General features: G+C 41.8%; 1 protein-coding gene and 1 long non-coding RNA gene across 6 annotated transcripts in view; both read right to left on the bottom strand.

The window, feature by feature from the left end:
- PDZRN3 (PDZ domain containing ring finger 3) overlaps positions 1-14,495 on the bottom strand; it is a 263,935-nt gene that overhangs the window by 182,942 nt on the left and 66,498 nt on the right. The window lies entirely within an intron of this gene.
- Positions 4,482-8,017, bottom strand: LOC145520879 (uncharacterized). 2 transcript variants are annotated; one of them, XR_014064862.1, is made up of 2 exons: positions 6,328-8,017; positions 4,482-6,183 (listed from the first exon to the last, which is right to left on the bottom strand). It is a non-coding gene; the product is annotated as an uncharacterized LOC145520879 (long non-coding RNA). The 2 variants fall into 2 exon arrangements; XR_014064861.1 differs by having other exon boundaries at positions 6,869-7,740.

Genomic DNA, 14,495 nt, shown 5'->3' with positions numbered 1-14,495 from the left:
CTTTCAAAATGCATAGAGACAGCAAAGTCAGACAACAACTTTACAGGAGTCTGTATATATGTGGGGATGAAGGCGATGGGACTGCTTGAAGCTGGAAATGGGATGATATCTTCCTCCACAGTATTTACCCCTTAAAAAACTTCCAAGGCTTTATGGTAAAATGTCAACAACTGTCAGAATATGCCCACATCACTATTTTACTCACTTTTCAAAGAACTTGAGTATATTTAAATCTTTAATATAATATCTTCTGAAAAATCAACTTAAGGAAGGCAAGCAAAACAAAAAAGCATGCATGGAATCCTTAGATTTGATCACTTTTGCAAAAAAAAAAAAAAAAATGAACACCAACTCATAAACTACACAGAAATTATGTTTTTAACTATTTTCCAAAGCTCTAGTCCTGCCAATTTTCAGTTTAGGTTAAATTTTGTCACTTCTAATATGGCTAGGTAAGGAAATGCATATGTATTGTTAGAGATGGATACTGAAGTAACTTCAGAATAGAAAGAAAAAATGAGGAAAGGAGGAAGGGAAGAAAGAAAGAGGCAAAGAAAGCAAAAATGGAAAAAAATCATGATCTATATTGAGTGCAAGTAACAGTTAAAGTTGTTCTTACAGTTGTTCAGTGTTCCTTTGGCTATACTTGAAACCTACACAATTATTTTTCCTAATTCTAACATTAGAAGCCTATTGATAAAATCTTGAAAGTGGAAAAGAAACATATTCTTTGGGTGCTATGACCTTTAAGTAGTAGACTAATAATCCTTTTGTTATATGTTGTGTTTTAGTTGCTAAGTTATGTTTGACTCTTTGTGACCCCACGGATGGACTACAGCCCACCAGGCTCCTCTGTCCACGGAATTCTACAGGCAAGAGTACTGGAATGCACTGTGATTCCATTCTCCAGGGCATCTTCCCAACCCAGGGATCGAACCCATGTCTCTTCCATTGGCAGGCAGGTTCTTTGCCACTGAGCCACCTGGGAAGCCCTTTGCTAAACTTTTCATAATAGCCATCACCATGGCCATTATGTTTCCCTTGATGGACCAGTGAAAAATCCAAGGCCCAGACAGGGCTAGGAACATGCTTAAGGCTGGTCGCTAAGGGGCAGCGAAGCTGAAATACCTGTCCATGTCTCAGTGACTCTGATGCCTGCGGTCTTCCAGGTCCCTTCACTGCCGCTCCTTCCTTGTGGATGGTCCCCTCTACTTCACTTCAGAGACAATTTCTGCAAAGGAAAACATGCCAGCTCCCTGGAGCACATTCACTTTTTGACTTCCTTCGCAAGCCCCCTTCTTCTGTCCCCAGAAGTCACTCTCTTCTTTGGACCTTGGTGTCCTTACTTCAACACTGCTTCTTGGATTTGAGACAATAAAGGAATAAACGGGTACAGGTAAAGCTACAAACCATAGCACAGTCCCTGGATGTAGAAGTGCTATATAAATAATCACTACTATGCTTGTGATTAGGTACTATTTACCCCAGTAATTGCTCACCACTCAAAACTATACCCACCCCCCCAACCACTGCACCTGAGCAGGATCTTACTAAGTTTAACTGGAGACTAATCATATCTAGGGGCTTCCCTGGTCAGTCAGTTCAGCCGCTCAGTCGTGTCCGACTCTTTGCGACCTCATGGACTGCAGCATGCCAGGCCTCCCTGTCCATCACCAACTCCCAGAAAAGAATCTGCCTGCCAATGCAGGAGACGCGAGTTTTACCCCTGGGTCGGGAAGATCCTATGGAGAAGGAAATGGCAACTCCAGTTCCCAGTATCCTTGCATAGAAAATCCCATGGACAGAGGAGCCTGGCGGGCTATAGTCCATGGGGTCACAAAGAGTCAGGCACAACTGAGTGACTGAACACACACATAATCATATCTAGAAAGCAGGTTTACTGAGGAAATCATACAATTCTCTCATTTATTCTTCATGACTCCAGAAAATTAGGGTATTTTTTCTCAAAGTATGAACTATTATAAAAAGCAGATTTTTGTGAGTGTGTATGGGTCTCTGTGTGTCCGTCCATGATAGCTTTCAAAGGGACCAATCATTTTTTATCAACTAGATTCTGCAGAAACTAAGACAAAGATTACATGAAAAAGTACTCCTGAGACATCACTATTTGTGTGAATTTTAACTGGATCGATCTAGCTGTCTGCCTGTGGAATATCTGCCCAGAGAACACAGCTGCCATTGCTTGGGAAAAGTATGACTGATCCACTGTTTGGAGTTTGCAGAGACTCAGATACGGTATTTGGAAACAGCTCTTCAGAATTAAGGTAAACGTTTGTATCCTTGGATAAACAGAGCACAGTTGTCCAGAGCAGAGTTGCCCAGCACCATGACTCATGCATTCTCAGCCCTGCAGCACTCACTAACAAGCCAGGTCTACGACTGCTCTCCACCGCGGGCTGACTCTCTGGGAGACAGAGAAGGATCAGGTGACCCCAGTCCCAATAATCTAAAGAGGTAAAACTAACAAGTAAAGTGAATAATTAAGGGCACAGGTAGAGGATACAAACAGAGGAAAACATTTTGAGAATGTAAATGGTAGTAAAAAGATAATTAGCATTCTTTAAAACATTATCTCACTTAGTCTTCATGACTGAAGTAAGAAGTATTATCTCCACTTTATACTTAAAGAAGCTAAAGGCCATCAGAGTCAGGATTTGAATCCAAGCCCTCTGATTACATGGTTTGTATCCTGAAGCTTTCCAGGATATGATTTCAGAACATAGGATGAGGACCAACAATACAGGCCGTACTGGCTGACTGGCAAAAATGACACAGAAGAGTCTATTTTTTTTCAGTTCTGGCAAAGGATTGGGAGGATATGAGAAGGGCATGGGCAGGAATGAGGAGAGATGCTGAAATATACATAATCAGGACACTCATGCTGACCAGAGTCTATATAAGGGCTATAAGGGAAACAAGAAAGAATGGGGGTGAGGAAAAAGAAACCTACAACTGTATGCAAATGTATCCCTGGCAGCTGGAGATGCAAAGCAGAGGCAAATGAAGCACAGAAACCCAGGTGTTAATCAGCACAGAGCTGCTCAATGAAGATTTTATGTAGCTTTGAGATGGAAAAAAAGAGGATCAAAGTATGGGTCTGAGTAATGGAGACTATTTAGGGCAGGAGAAAGAACCAGTAAAGAGGAATATGCATTTTAATGGCCTTATATACCTATAAGACTCTATTTGGGCTTCCTTGCAGGCTCAGCAGCAAAGAATCTGCCTGCCAATGCAGGAGATGTTGAGTTGGATTCCTGGCTCAGGAAGATTCCCTGCAAAAAGAAATGGCAACCCACTCCAGTATTCTTGCCTGGGAAATCCCATCGACAGAGAAGGCCAGCAGGCTACAATCCATGTCCGGCCAAAGGGTCGGATATGACCTAGCCCCTAAACAACAAGGTTCTATTTGGATCAAATCCCAGTTAGGAAACTTACTAGCTTTATTACTTTGGTCAAGTTCAATTTCACTCAAATATAAAATGGGAAAAATAAGAATACTTACCTCACAGGGCTGATGTGAGGATTAACACACACACAAACACACACTCCAATGATAAAACTAATGCTGGGCACATAGTTAAGTACTTGCTAAGTGTCTGCTTATTATTGTTGTTATTGTTGTCATCATCACCATCATTCATATAAGCATAGACTATAGCACTGTGTGTAGCAGGGAACAATTAGAAACAACCTTAATGTACATTCATAGGGAAATGGCAATCCCATGGAATACCATGAGACAGTTTAAAAAACTGGAGTAGAGTTCTATATATTCTAGCCTGGAAAGGCCTTCAAGATATAAAGTAACAGAAATAAGCTAGATTCCAGAATTCTCATCCATACATATTAATTCTGACAAGGCAGTGACAATGATGAGTGTCACACAAACATCTTAGTAATTTCTTAGCAGAATGAGTCTTTGCAGACCCCAGTGTGGTAGGGAGAACAGTTTTTTATATTGATGCATTTAGCAGGGCCAAGCAAGCACATTGTGAGGCCTGGGCCAAAGTCTTCAGTGGCAGAGAAAGAACCAGATTCCAACAAGCTTGACTGGCTGTCGCCTGCCTTAATCACCAGACAAAGCAGATAAGCTGCACAAGGGATAGAAAAATTAAACATGTCTGTTTTACTTTTTAGAGGCAATTAGGGATTTATAGCCAAAGTGTTGTAATTTTTTGGATCACAGCCAGTAATTTTTTTTTTTTCTTTCAAGGAAGATGATTATGCCATTGTCGTTCTAAAGGACCATTTTATTTATTTCCCTAGAACAAGGACTAGTTACTAAAACCTAGCCATGTCCCTTGGGACAAGAAAGCAAAATTTTAAGTATGAGGCTTTGGAGAAGCTCTCAGAAGGAGCACGTTTGTTCTCACAGGAAAACACAACAAAACAGCTGCAATGGTTATCAAAAGGCAGAGCCAAACTCTGAATCCACAAACCCATAGGGAGAACCTTAATTTGCAGAGATTCTTACAGTCCAGGATGTTTAGAAACAGCTCAATTCTCTGAAGTAATTAAAACTTTCCCACTGACGTTTTGTAAAAATGATTGTTCTCCCTGGCTTTCCCTTTCCTTATGAAAAATAAGGGTTGTCTTCAGGCTCACTCCAGCATGATGACCTCCCATTCCACATAACTAGAGTCTGAATCAATGCCATGTCTCAAAGTCCTCAACTCTGGAAAGATAAAACTGACAAGATATGCACAGTGAATTTACAGGCTAGAGAAAAGGAAACTATGAAAAGAACAAAATTGGGGATATGGAGAGATGACAGGGAGAGGCTGACAGTGACCTTTCAATTCAGAAATTCTGTATTTCTGAATTTAAAGCAACTATTGTTTAAAATGTATAAATTAAAAAGAACAGTTTTAAACACAAGACTGTTTCCAGCTGGATCTCTGTCTTTCTTTTGTGTCCTTATATATGATATATGAAAGTCGCTCAGTTGTGTGTGACTCTTTGCAACCCCATGGACTGTAGCCTGCCAGGCTCTTCTGTCCATGGAATTCTCCAGGCCACAATACTGGAGTGAGTATGCCACTCCCTTCTCCATGGATCTTCCCAGCTCAGGGATCGAATCCAACCCTGGGATCAAACCCAGGTCTCCCGCATTGAAGGCAGATTGTTCACTGTCTGAGCCACCAGGGAAGCCCTTCTGTGTCCTTATGCATAAGTAAATACACACACAAATTCAAACAAATACCCAGTGCTTAACACATTCAGGGTACTGCACCAATCATTGAAGATGGTAAAGTGATTCTGAAAAGACAATGATTACAAAATCTTCTAAGGAGTCAAAAGAGAAAATTCGGGAAAATTCCCCCTCTGCTCAATTTTCTTTCCCGAATCCATCATTGATTTGAGAAATCCTTTCAACTTTCAAAATTCTCGTCTTAAAAAGGGCATAATTACTAGAAATGCACTCTCTATACTTTGAAATTTTTAGAATGGCTTAAACACAAGGAAATCTCAAATATAATAAGCAATAATCATTCATAATCTTTATTTCTCACTTGAAAGCAATTTGAATTAAAAGGTAAGCCCTTGCCAAAAACAATTTCAAGCATTAAATAATATGAAACTTACATAGAATAACAGCATCATTTTATAATAATATAAAGTTTACTAAAATACGATAAATATCTAATATAAGGCACATATAATTTTGTCCTTTTCCTGTTGGCAAATGTAAAGAGTCGCATTCGACTCTTTGCAACCCCATACAGTCCATGGAATTCTCCAGGTCAGAATACTTGAGTGGGTAGCCATTCCCTTCTTCAGGGGATCTTCCCAACCCAGGGATCAAAACCCAGGTCTCCTGCTTTGCAGGCGATTCTTTACCGTTTGAGCCACCAGGGAAGCCAAACATAATACTATGCCACCAAAAAGAGCTATAAAAATTTACATAAATATTTTCATCAAGAGATTTTAGATATTTAGATTAACTAAAGAGAGGTAAAATACTGTTTCAAAGTCCTTTTACTCCTTCAACGAATATTTAGGTAGGGCTTTTGGTGGTGCCTGGTGCTGCGGACAAAACAGTGTACAAAACAGAGAGCTGCTGCTGCTGCTAAGTCGCTTCAGTCGTGTCCGACTCTGTGCGACCCCATAGACGGCAGCCCACCAGGCTCCGCTGTCCCTGGGATTCTCCAGGCAAGAATACTGGAGTGGGTTGCCATTTCCTTCTCCAGTGCATGAAAGTGAAAAGTGAAAGCAAAGTCGCTCAGTCGTGTCCAACTCTTAGCGACCCCATGGACTGCAGCCTACCAGGCTCCTCCATCCATGGGATTTTCCAGGCAAGAGTACTGGAGTGGGGTGCCATTGCCTTCTCCGCAAAACAGAGAGAGGAGGACATTAATCAAATAATCCTAATACACAGTAACTACAGACTATGTTTGGAGGTGATTTCGTGCCAGGGATCAAAGGCAGCCCTGAAGAAATTAGATGTGAGCAGCTCTCCAAAGGACACTGAGACCACAGGGCAGGTTTGTGGAAGCAGTGCAGGAACTGGGGCACTTCCAGCTCTGAAGGTCTTCCCCACTTGTGCCTATGGAAGCTGCTGGGGGCAGTGATTCAAGTGCCATGAAAGGAATTCCACCGTGAGCCTGAGTGACGGGTACCTGACCGAGGACTGCTCCCCTTCCCCTGCCCTGCGCCTAGGACTCAGCCGCTTCCATGCCTTCCCCTCTGAGCGCCTGTGGGAGAAGACTGCGCTCCTCCTGCTCCCCGCGTTCTGAGGCCCCTGTGGGTGCGTACTCTGTCACTCAGCCGAGTCTGACTCTTTGTGACCCTGTGAACTACAGTCCGCCAGGCTCCTCTGTCCATGGGATTTCCCAGGCAAGGATACCGGAGTGGGTTGCCATACCCTCCTCTAGGGAATCTTCCCAATCCAGGGACTGAACCTGCATCTCTTGTGTCTCCTGCATTGGCAGGTGGATTCTTTACCAGCATGCCGCCGGGGAAGCCCTCTGAGTCCCTGCAGCAGAGTTTATAAGGGTGAGATACACAGCGGTAGGGCTGGTGTGGGCGAAATAAGAATGGGCTCCCTGCACAGGACAGTGGAAGCCTGCTCCCTCTCCCACCCTGCAAACTCCTTCAGGAGGAAAATATCCTGGAGTTTCTGAACTCACAAACAGCTCAAGGATGGGAAGCCAGCTGCTTTCAAAAAGAAACAACACAAGTATTCTTTATAAGACCTTTTCCATTTCCGGAAAAAAAAAAAAAAGTAGCGTATTAAAGACAACAGCTGCTTCAAGTTAATAAAATCTGAATTTTCTTTGCTTGGAAACTGATCACTAGCTTTAACTTGGAAAGCTGGATTTCTGTGACGATTTCTCATCTTTTGATTTGAGTCCTTCGTCCTTGGGTTGGTAATAAAACTGAGTGTGTGGTTACTTTTTATCCTTAATTTAGGTCAGTAATGACCCATTTAAAATCTAAGGCCTCATATTAAAAACTATGCAGCCAAACTAGTGGGTGTAAATAAAAGTAATTACAAATTACAAATTATTATGTTGGAATGTATCTCAGCATTTTTCATCAATCTCTTTGGCTATTTTCTTTCATTTAACATTTAAAGGTCATATCTTATGTCTAAATATGAACATTTCTAAAGAATATTTAAAGATATGAAAGACTATATTGTCATAACAATTTCAAAAAGGCAGGCAGTTTAAATAAAGTCTTAAAACACCATTTCAAATCATTTGAATAACTCCATAAGCACTGAGTTTCAGAACATAAATACCATTTAGTTCAACTTGTGTCTTACACACAAGGAGAGAAGCAAATTAATAAAATTCACAAAGTTAGGTGGTTCAATCTCAATGCTTTTTTCTTTGTATAAAAATAAAAGAGTAGACTCTTTATGGTGTGAGCCACCTGGGCAGAACAAACACCAAAATATCAACCGTGGTGATCTCTACTTGGTGGGTTCTCACTCTGCCACATATTTTTCCATCTGTTCTGTAAAATGAAAATACTTCACTTTCATAATTTCAAAAAGAAGTTTTACATCTTTAATACATACTTTCTGTCTTTAGGACTAAAGAAATCAAATACAGAAATACCGTTTCCAAAAATAACCCTCTGTAATGTAACCGTTATTTTTATATAATAAAAATAAAATCCACAGCTAGCTGTGTACAGACGAGTAAAGCTCCCTGGGCATCTGAAAAAACAAGCAACCAACTCCAAAACCCTCCAGGAACATATCTGGAAAGGTAGCAGGCAGATCATTTACGTGCTAAATATTAGGTTAAATATCCTGATTTTTGCACAATATGAGAGGTCTTTTATAAGACACAAATATCATAGCATGGTTTAAAAATACCATTATTTTGAAAACTAAATTTTTTTATTCTAACATATAATAACTCCTCCCCGCTCCCCTCCCCCAAATTATCATAAGCGTAGAGTATCTGGTCAATCGAAACAGAAAAGGAAGCAGCATTGACATGATTCATCTCTCACTGGCCCCTGCCGGGTCCAAGGCACACCCAGTGCCCAGGCCCCACGCGTGAACATGCCAACTCTCCTTGCATCTCCTTCTGCCATCCAGCCTCCCTCCTGGTCAGGGGCTGAGACCCCAGGACTGATAAGGTGAGGCAAGAAGCACGTGGCTCTAGCCTGGAGAGAGTCCATTCTAAGACCCTTGTCCATGCAAAGGGCAGGGAGGGGTGGGCTAAAATTTTAATGACCCAAATACTATGCGTCAGCCTCACAGTAAACTCTTACATCATGCGCTCTCGTGAGCCTTTCCGCCCCATCACTGCTGCCACAGCCAGTAACACCTGAGATCTGTGGGAGCTTCTGAAAGAGGAGCCCAGAAGCTTCCAAGGACACGGGACTGCCCTCTCAGCAAGCTGCCAGATGCACCGACTCTGCCCAACAACTCATCACAGACTCTGCTGCACACACGGCACCAGGCTTAGAATAACGCTGCAGCAGAGATAAAATGGGACTCCTCCCCTCCACAAGTGCCCAGGTACACCCAGCAATCAGGACTCCCAGGTAGCCTCAATTAGCCAGGGGTGGTGCATGGCAGTTTCCTGGCTAACATCTTTCAGTGGGTTTGGATTCATTCCATTCTGCCTGGTCAACAATGTCCTTCCCAAACTGAAGGCCTAACCGAAGTAGAGTTGCTCAAATCTGTGCTTCTTAGAAGCACAGCTGCTGCCGAGCAATGCCCTGAACTTTGTTTCCAGAAAAAGAGAAAACGGGAACCGCTAATGATAATGGTGCTAATAAAAGATTAGGTGATGCCATTAAATGGGGTCTAATCTACAAAATATGTTGACGCAGGAATCCAAACAAAAACCCTCAGAACTTGCCTAAGGAGTTCACATTAAGGAGAAACTCCTCTCTGATTGGTGCCATCACATCTTAAATATCCCTCTCACCCACTTGTTACTTTCCTCTTGCACCAGGGTTGCAGGCCTTAAACTTGGTGTTTTCCACCGATCCTAAGACACTGTTTTCCCTGCTCATTGAAACATTCGATAGCTTGGTCAAAACGTTTTTTTCCACCAGATAACTCTAGTAGCACTTAGTTGCCTTTAACTTCATTCGAGATAATTTTGTTAGCCTGTCATGTCATTGTGCATTAAAAAAAAAAAAAAAACACCTTATCAAAATCAGTGAATTTTTGTGTAGCCATTGTAATATTGAAGATGGAAGGAAAAGAGCAACATTTCTGGCATATTAGATTTTATTACTTCAAGAAAGGTAAAAATCCAACTTAAATGCAAAATGAGATTTGTACAGTATATGGAGATGGTGCTGTGATTGATCAAATGTGTTAAAATGTAGTTTGTGAAGTTTCCTGCTGGAGATTTCATGCTGGATGATGCTCCACAGGTGGGTAGACCAGTTGACAGTGATCAAATCACGATATTAATTCAGAATAACGAGAGTTATACCATGCGGGAGATGGCCGACACACTCAAAATATCCAAATCAAGCCCTGAAAATCACATGTGCCAGCTTGGTTATGTTAATCGCTTTGATGTTTGGGTTCCAGGTATGTTAAGCGAAAAAAACCCTCCTTCACTGCATTTCCACATGTGATTCTCTACTTAAATGTAAAGAAAATGTCCCATTTTTAAAACAAATTGTGATGGGGATATAAAATGGCACTGTAACATAATGGTGGGGCAAGTGAATCGACCCCCACCAATCACATCAAAGGCCAGCTTTATCCAAAGAAGTTACTTTGGTTTTTCAGAAAAAACTAAAAGACACATTTTTCATTTTCACCAAGAACTTCATTGAACAATGTACTCTCTACAGTCTTACAGGGAATTGAAATTTTTTCCAGTAAGAGAATTTTGTAGAAACTGAAATACATGGAAATCTGAAGATGCAACGCCTGGTGAATACAGCAAATGAATCAGAACCTCTTAGGCAAGCTGTAATAATTTTTGCCTGATCACCAAAGAAACACATGGTCTTGCATTATCCTGATGTAAGATTATGCATTTTCTGTTGACTAATTTCAGCCAGTTTTTTGTCAAGTGTTGCTTTCAGTTGGTCTAACTGGGAGCAGTACTTGTGGGAATTAATTGGTTTTCTGGAAGGAGCTCATAATAGAGGACTCCCTTTCAATTCCACTATATATAATAGTTACTGCAAGGGTAGTTTTCCACTCATGTGAAGAAGCGATTGTTTCTTTTTAAAATAAGCTCAAATTTTAAAAGAGTGAATTCAAATAAAAATATTAAATAAGAAACAATTTAGATCACAGAAAAACCAGCAGTGGTGGCTGGATATCTGAAGTCTAGCCAAGGCTGCAATGCAGGTTCAGTGTGCATGCAATTAAACACAAGACAAAACCTAAACAACTAGAAAATATCTTACCACAATATTATTTCAGTTCTTCCTAAGAATCAATATTTATATATATAGAGGACCTGTGTGAGTATATAGTTCATTTACAAGCCCCAGATATGTTCTGTCAAGGGCAGCAGCAGCCCTGGCCACTGTCCCTAACATGATCTGATTAGAATGGCTAATGTCAAACCTTCTCTCTGCACATGACATCTCCCCAGAGTCTGCTACACCAGAAAAGTGCCTATTCTCAAGGTAATCAACACTCTTGAGATATCAACATGGCTTTCATCCAAGAAGGAGTAAAATTTGGTTCCTCAAAGCCTTATAAACCCTTAAGCCTCAAGAGAAATACTTTCAATTGCTAAGTGCTACACTTGGCAATTTATATATATCCTAATTTTATTGTCACAGGGTCCCTACTACTTAGCAGTAGTAATATACCGCTGGTTCCAAATCAGGAAAGGAGTACGACAAGGCTGCAATACTGTCACCCTGCTTATTTAACTTATATGCAGAGTACATCATGCAAAACGCCAGGCTGGAGGAAGCACAAGCTGGAATCAAGATTGCTGGGAAAAATATCAATAACCTCAGATATGCAGGTGACACCACCCTTATGGCAGAAAGTGAAGAAGAACTACAGAGCCTCTTGATAAAAGTGAAAGAGGAGAGTGAAAAAGATGGCTTGAAACTCAACATTCAAAAAACTAAGATCATGGCATCTGGTCCCATCACTTCATGGCAAATAGATGGGGAAACAATGAAAACAGTGAGAGACTTTATTTTGGGGGGCTCCAAAATCACTAAAGATGGTGACTGCAGCCATGAAATTAAAAGACACTTGCTCCTTGGAAGAAAAGCTATGACCAACCTAGACAGCATATTAAAAAGCAGACACATTACTTTGCCAACAAAGGTCCGTCTAGACAAAGCTGTGATTTTTCCAGTAGTCGTGTATTGATGTGAGAGTTGGACCATAAAGAAAGCTGAGTGCTGAAGAATGGATGCTTTTGAACTGCAGTGTTGGAGAAGACTCTTAAGAGTTCCTTGGACTGCAAGGAGATCAAACCAATCCATCCTAATGGAAATCAGTCCTGGATATTCATTGGAAGGGCTGATGCTAAAGCTGAAACTCCAATACTTTGGCCACCTAATGCAAAGAACTGACTCATTGGAAAAGACCCTGGTGCTGAGAAAGGTAGAGGGCAGGAGGAGAAAGGAGTGACAGAGGTTGACATGGTTGGATGGCATCACTCACTCAATGGACATGAGTTTGAGCAAGCTCTGGGATATGATAAAGGACAGAGAAGCCTGGTGTGCTGTGGTCCATGGGGTGGCAAAGAGCCAGACACACTTTAGCAACTGAACAACAACCGAGAAACAAGACTTTCCGTAAGAAAACTTGCATCACTGTGTATGATACATGGGACAAAAATCGGGAAACTACTTAAACATATCGATTTAACGGCATATCAGACACATTTTGCTCCATATCTGGAAATACTCAACCTACTCACTCAAAGGTGCTTCAACAAACCTTTATAAAATCTGCCAATTTTATCTGGTCCCTTTCTTGTCATCCTGAGATGATGGCATAGGTTTTGGCAGATGGACCTCTCCGGTGGAACCACAGGGGTCCATAAGATTAATTTCCTAATTAACCATAAGATTAATTCCACAGAGACAGAAGTGTTGGAACAGGGATATTTCGGGTTAGTACTGCCAGGACTGAGCCTCACTCACGGGCAGGATCACTGCATTATCAGGATTCAGATCCTTTAATACAGAAAGCCTCCGGGCTCCTGAGACAGTCAACCAATGTCATGGTTCATGTGCACCAAGTGGGTTTGGCATTTTTGGACCCTGAAATCTATTTGCTACACCTACATGAAGCTTGGGTTTCCCAGGTGACTCAGTGGTAAAGAATCCATCTGCCCATGTAGGATATTTGGGTTTGATCCCTGGGTCAGGAAGAGCCTCTGCAGGAGGAAATGGCAACCCACTCCAATCTTCTCGCCTGGGAAATCCCATGGACAGAAGAGCCTGGTGGGCTACAGTCCGTGGGCTCGCAAAAGAGTCAGACACGACTGAGCGACTAAGCAATAACAACAACAACATGAGGCTTTTCAGAGAGAAAGTGGATGAAGAAAAAGAGGGAAGGGGAGGAGGACAAGCAATCATGTAAACAGTTCATAAACCATTTGAAAAATAAGTGCATTTGTTGATTAGCAGAACACAACCAAGTAAACGGGCCTAGGAAATAAACTTTATGCAATTTTCCTACCTTTGGATAGAAACTCTTTACTTACCATTGGTCACCTGGATACCTGAATAAAACATGTGTTTTGTCTGTGATCTGATTGATCTGAGAGTAGGACAATGTTTAGTTTTGATATCTGCTCAGCTACTCGTGCAGAGCTGTTTTTAAGAGAAGTGGCAAATGTTCTGAAAGCTTTCTGCCTTTCAGCTATCAGGGCCCACCCCCACTTAGACAAGCCCTCGCACCCTCCGCCTGCTTCAGAACTGCTGTGTTCAGCGCAAGCTGCTGTCCTTCTGGCCACTGACCAGGATGGAGTGAGTGTCCCGCTCTGGGACTCAGCATTCCCAGGAGAGGCTGTGGCACACACCAGGGGGAAGGGCTTCCAGGACCACGGGTGCTGCTTCTATTCACTAATGGAGACTCCAACAGGTGTGTTCTCAGCATGTGGGTGCTGAGCATGGAAGATTCCTTTCTCAGCATCTGACACGGCTAATGCACTCACTTGCCAGGATGCCAGCATTTTTGAAGGAACGCTGACATGAGCTAGTGCTGAAAAATACGGCCATCCACCTGATGGGCAGGACAAAGGATGCTGGGGTCAGTCTTTACGAGCAGATCCTCACCCACCATGGATGAGGCTCATGTTTGGGAAAGGCCAGCCTGAACTCACCAAGTCCAGTGTCTCCATTCCTGGACAAGCAAACTTTTTGAAAAAGTTCTCTTTCCTCATTTCTTGGTATGATTTTAAACTAATAATCACAACTTGGTACAGTGAATATCTTGAAGCAACCCAAATTATCCTCTCTCTTGGAAAAGCTCTGTTTTTTCCTTCATTAGGAATCCATCTAAGTGCGCTGGACTTCAGGCAGATATATTCCGCCCGCCAAACTCTACTGCCAACATCCTCTGGGAGATTTGTAAACTTTGGTCACAGAACATCTCTGATCTGAGTCGATTTTTAATCTCCAAAACAGCACAGAAAAGCCTGAGTCCTTTTGAGTCACACATTCACAGAGATAAACAGACCGACATCCCCACAGTCGTTCTTAGCGCTATAACTGCACATGGGAAGAGCTGACACTTAATAAATTAATGTCCAACATCTAAAAACTAGCAATGAGAACTTCATTACAATTATCAGGGTTAAGCTAATAAAAGAAACCTAATAGGTGATGTAATGTGGAGGGCATGTGAACACAGGACACCCTGTTACATGATGACCATGAGATGAAATTCTTCTGAAACACTGACCCAAAAAACCCCTGATGTTAGGAGGTGTTTCATTAGGTTGAAATTAGACATGGTTTCCAGTGTTTCTTTGAAAAAATAAACAAAAAGGCTCCATTCCTTGTAAAGTACAGACAAAATATGTCATTACTCAGAC

The sequence above is a fragment of the Giraffa tippelskirchi genome, chromosome 9, assembly GCF_054371585.1.
Source record: "Giraffa tippelskirchi isolate mGirTip1 chromosome 9, T2T-mGirTip1v1.2.pri, whole genome shotgun sequence".
NCBI lineage: Eukaryota > Metazoa > Chordata > Mammalia > Artiodactyla > Giraffidae > Giraffa > Giraffa tippelskirchi.
The sequence above is the reverse complement of the archived record's forward strand: the minus strand, read 5'-3'. Positions and strand labels throughout refer to the sequence as shown.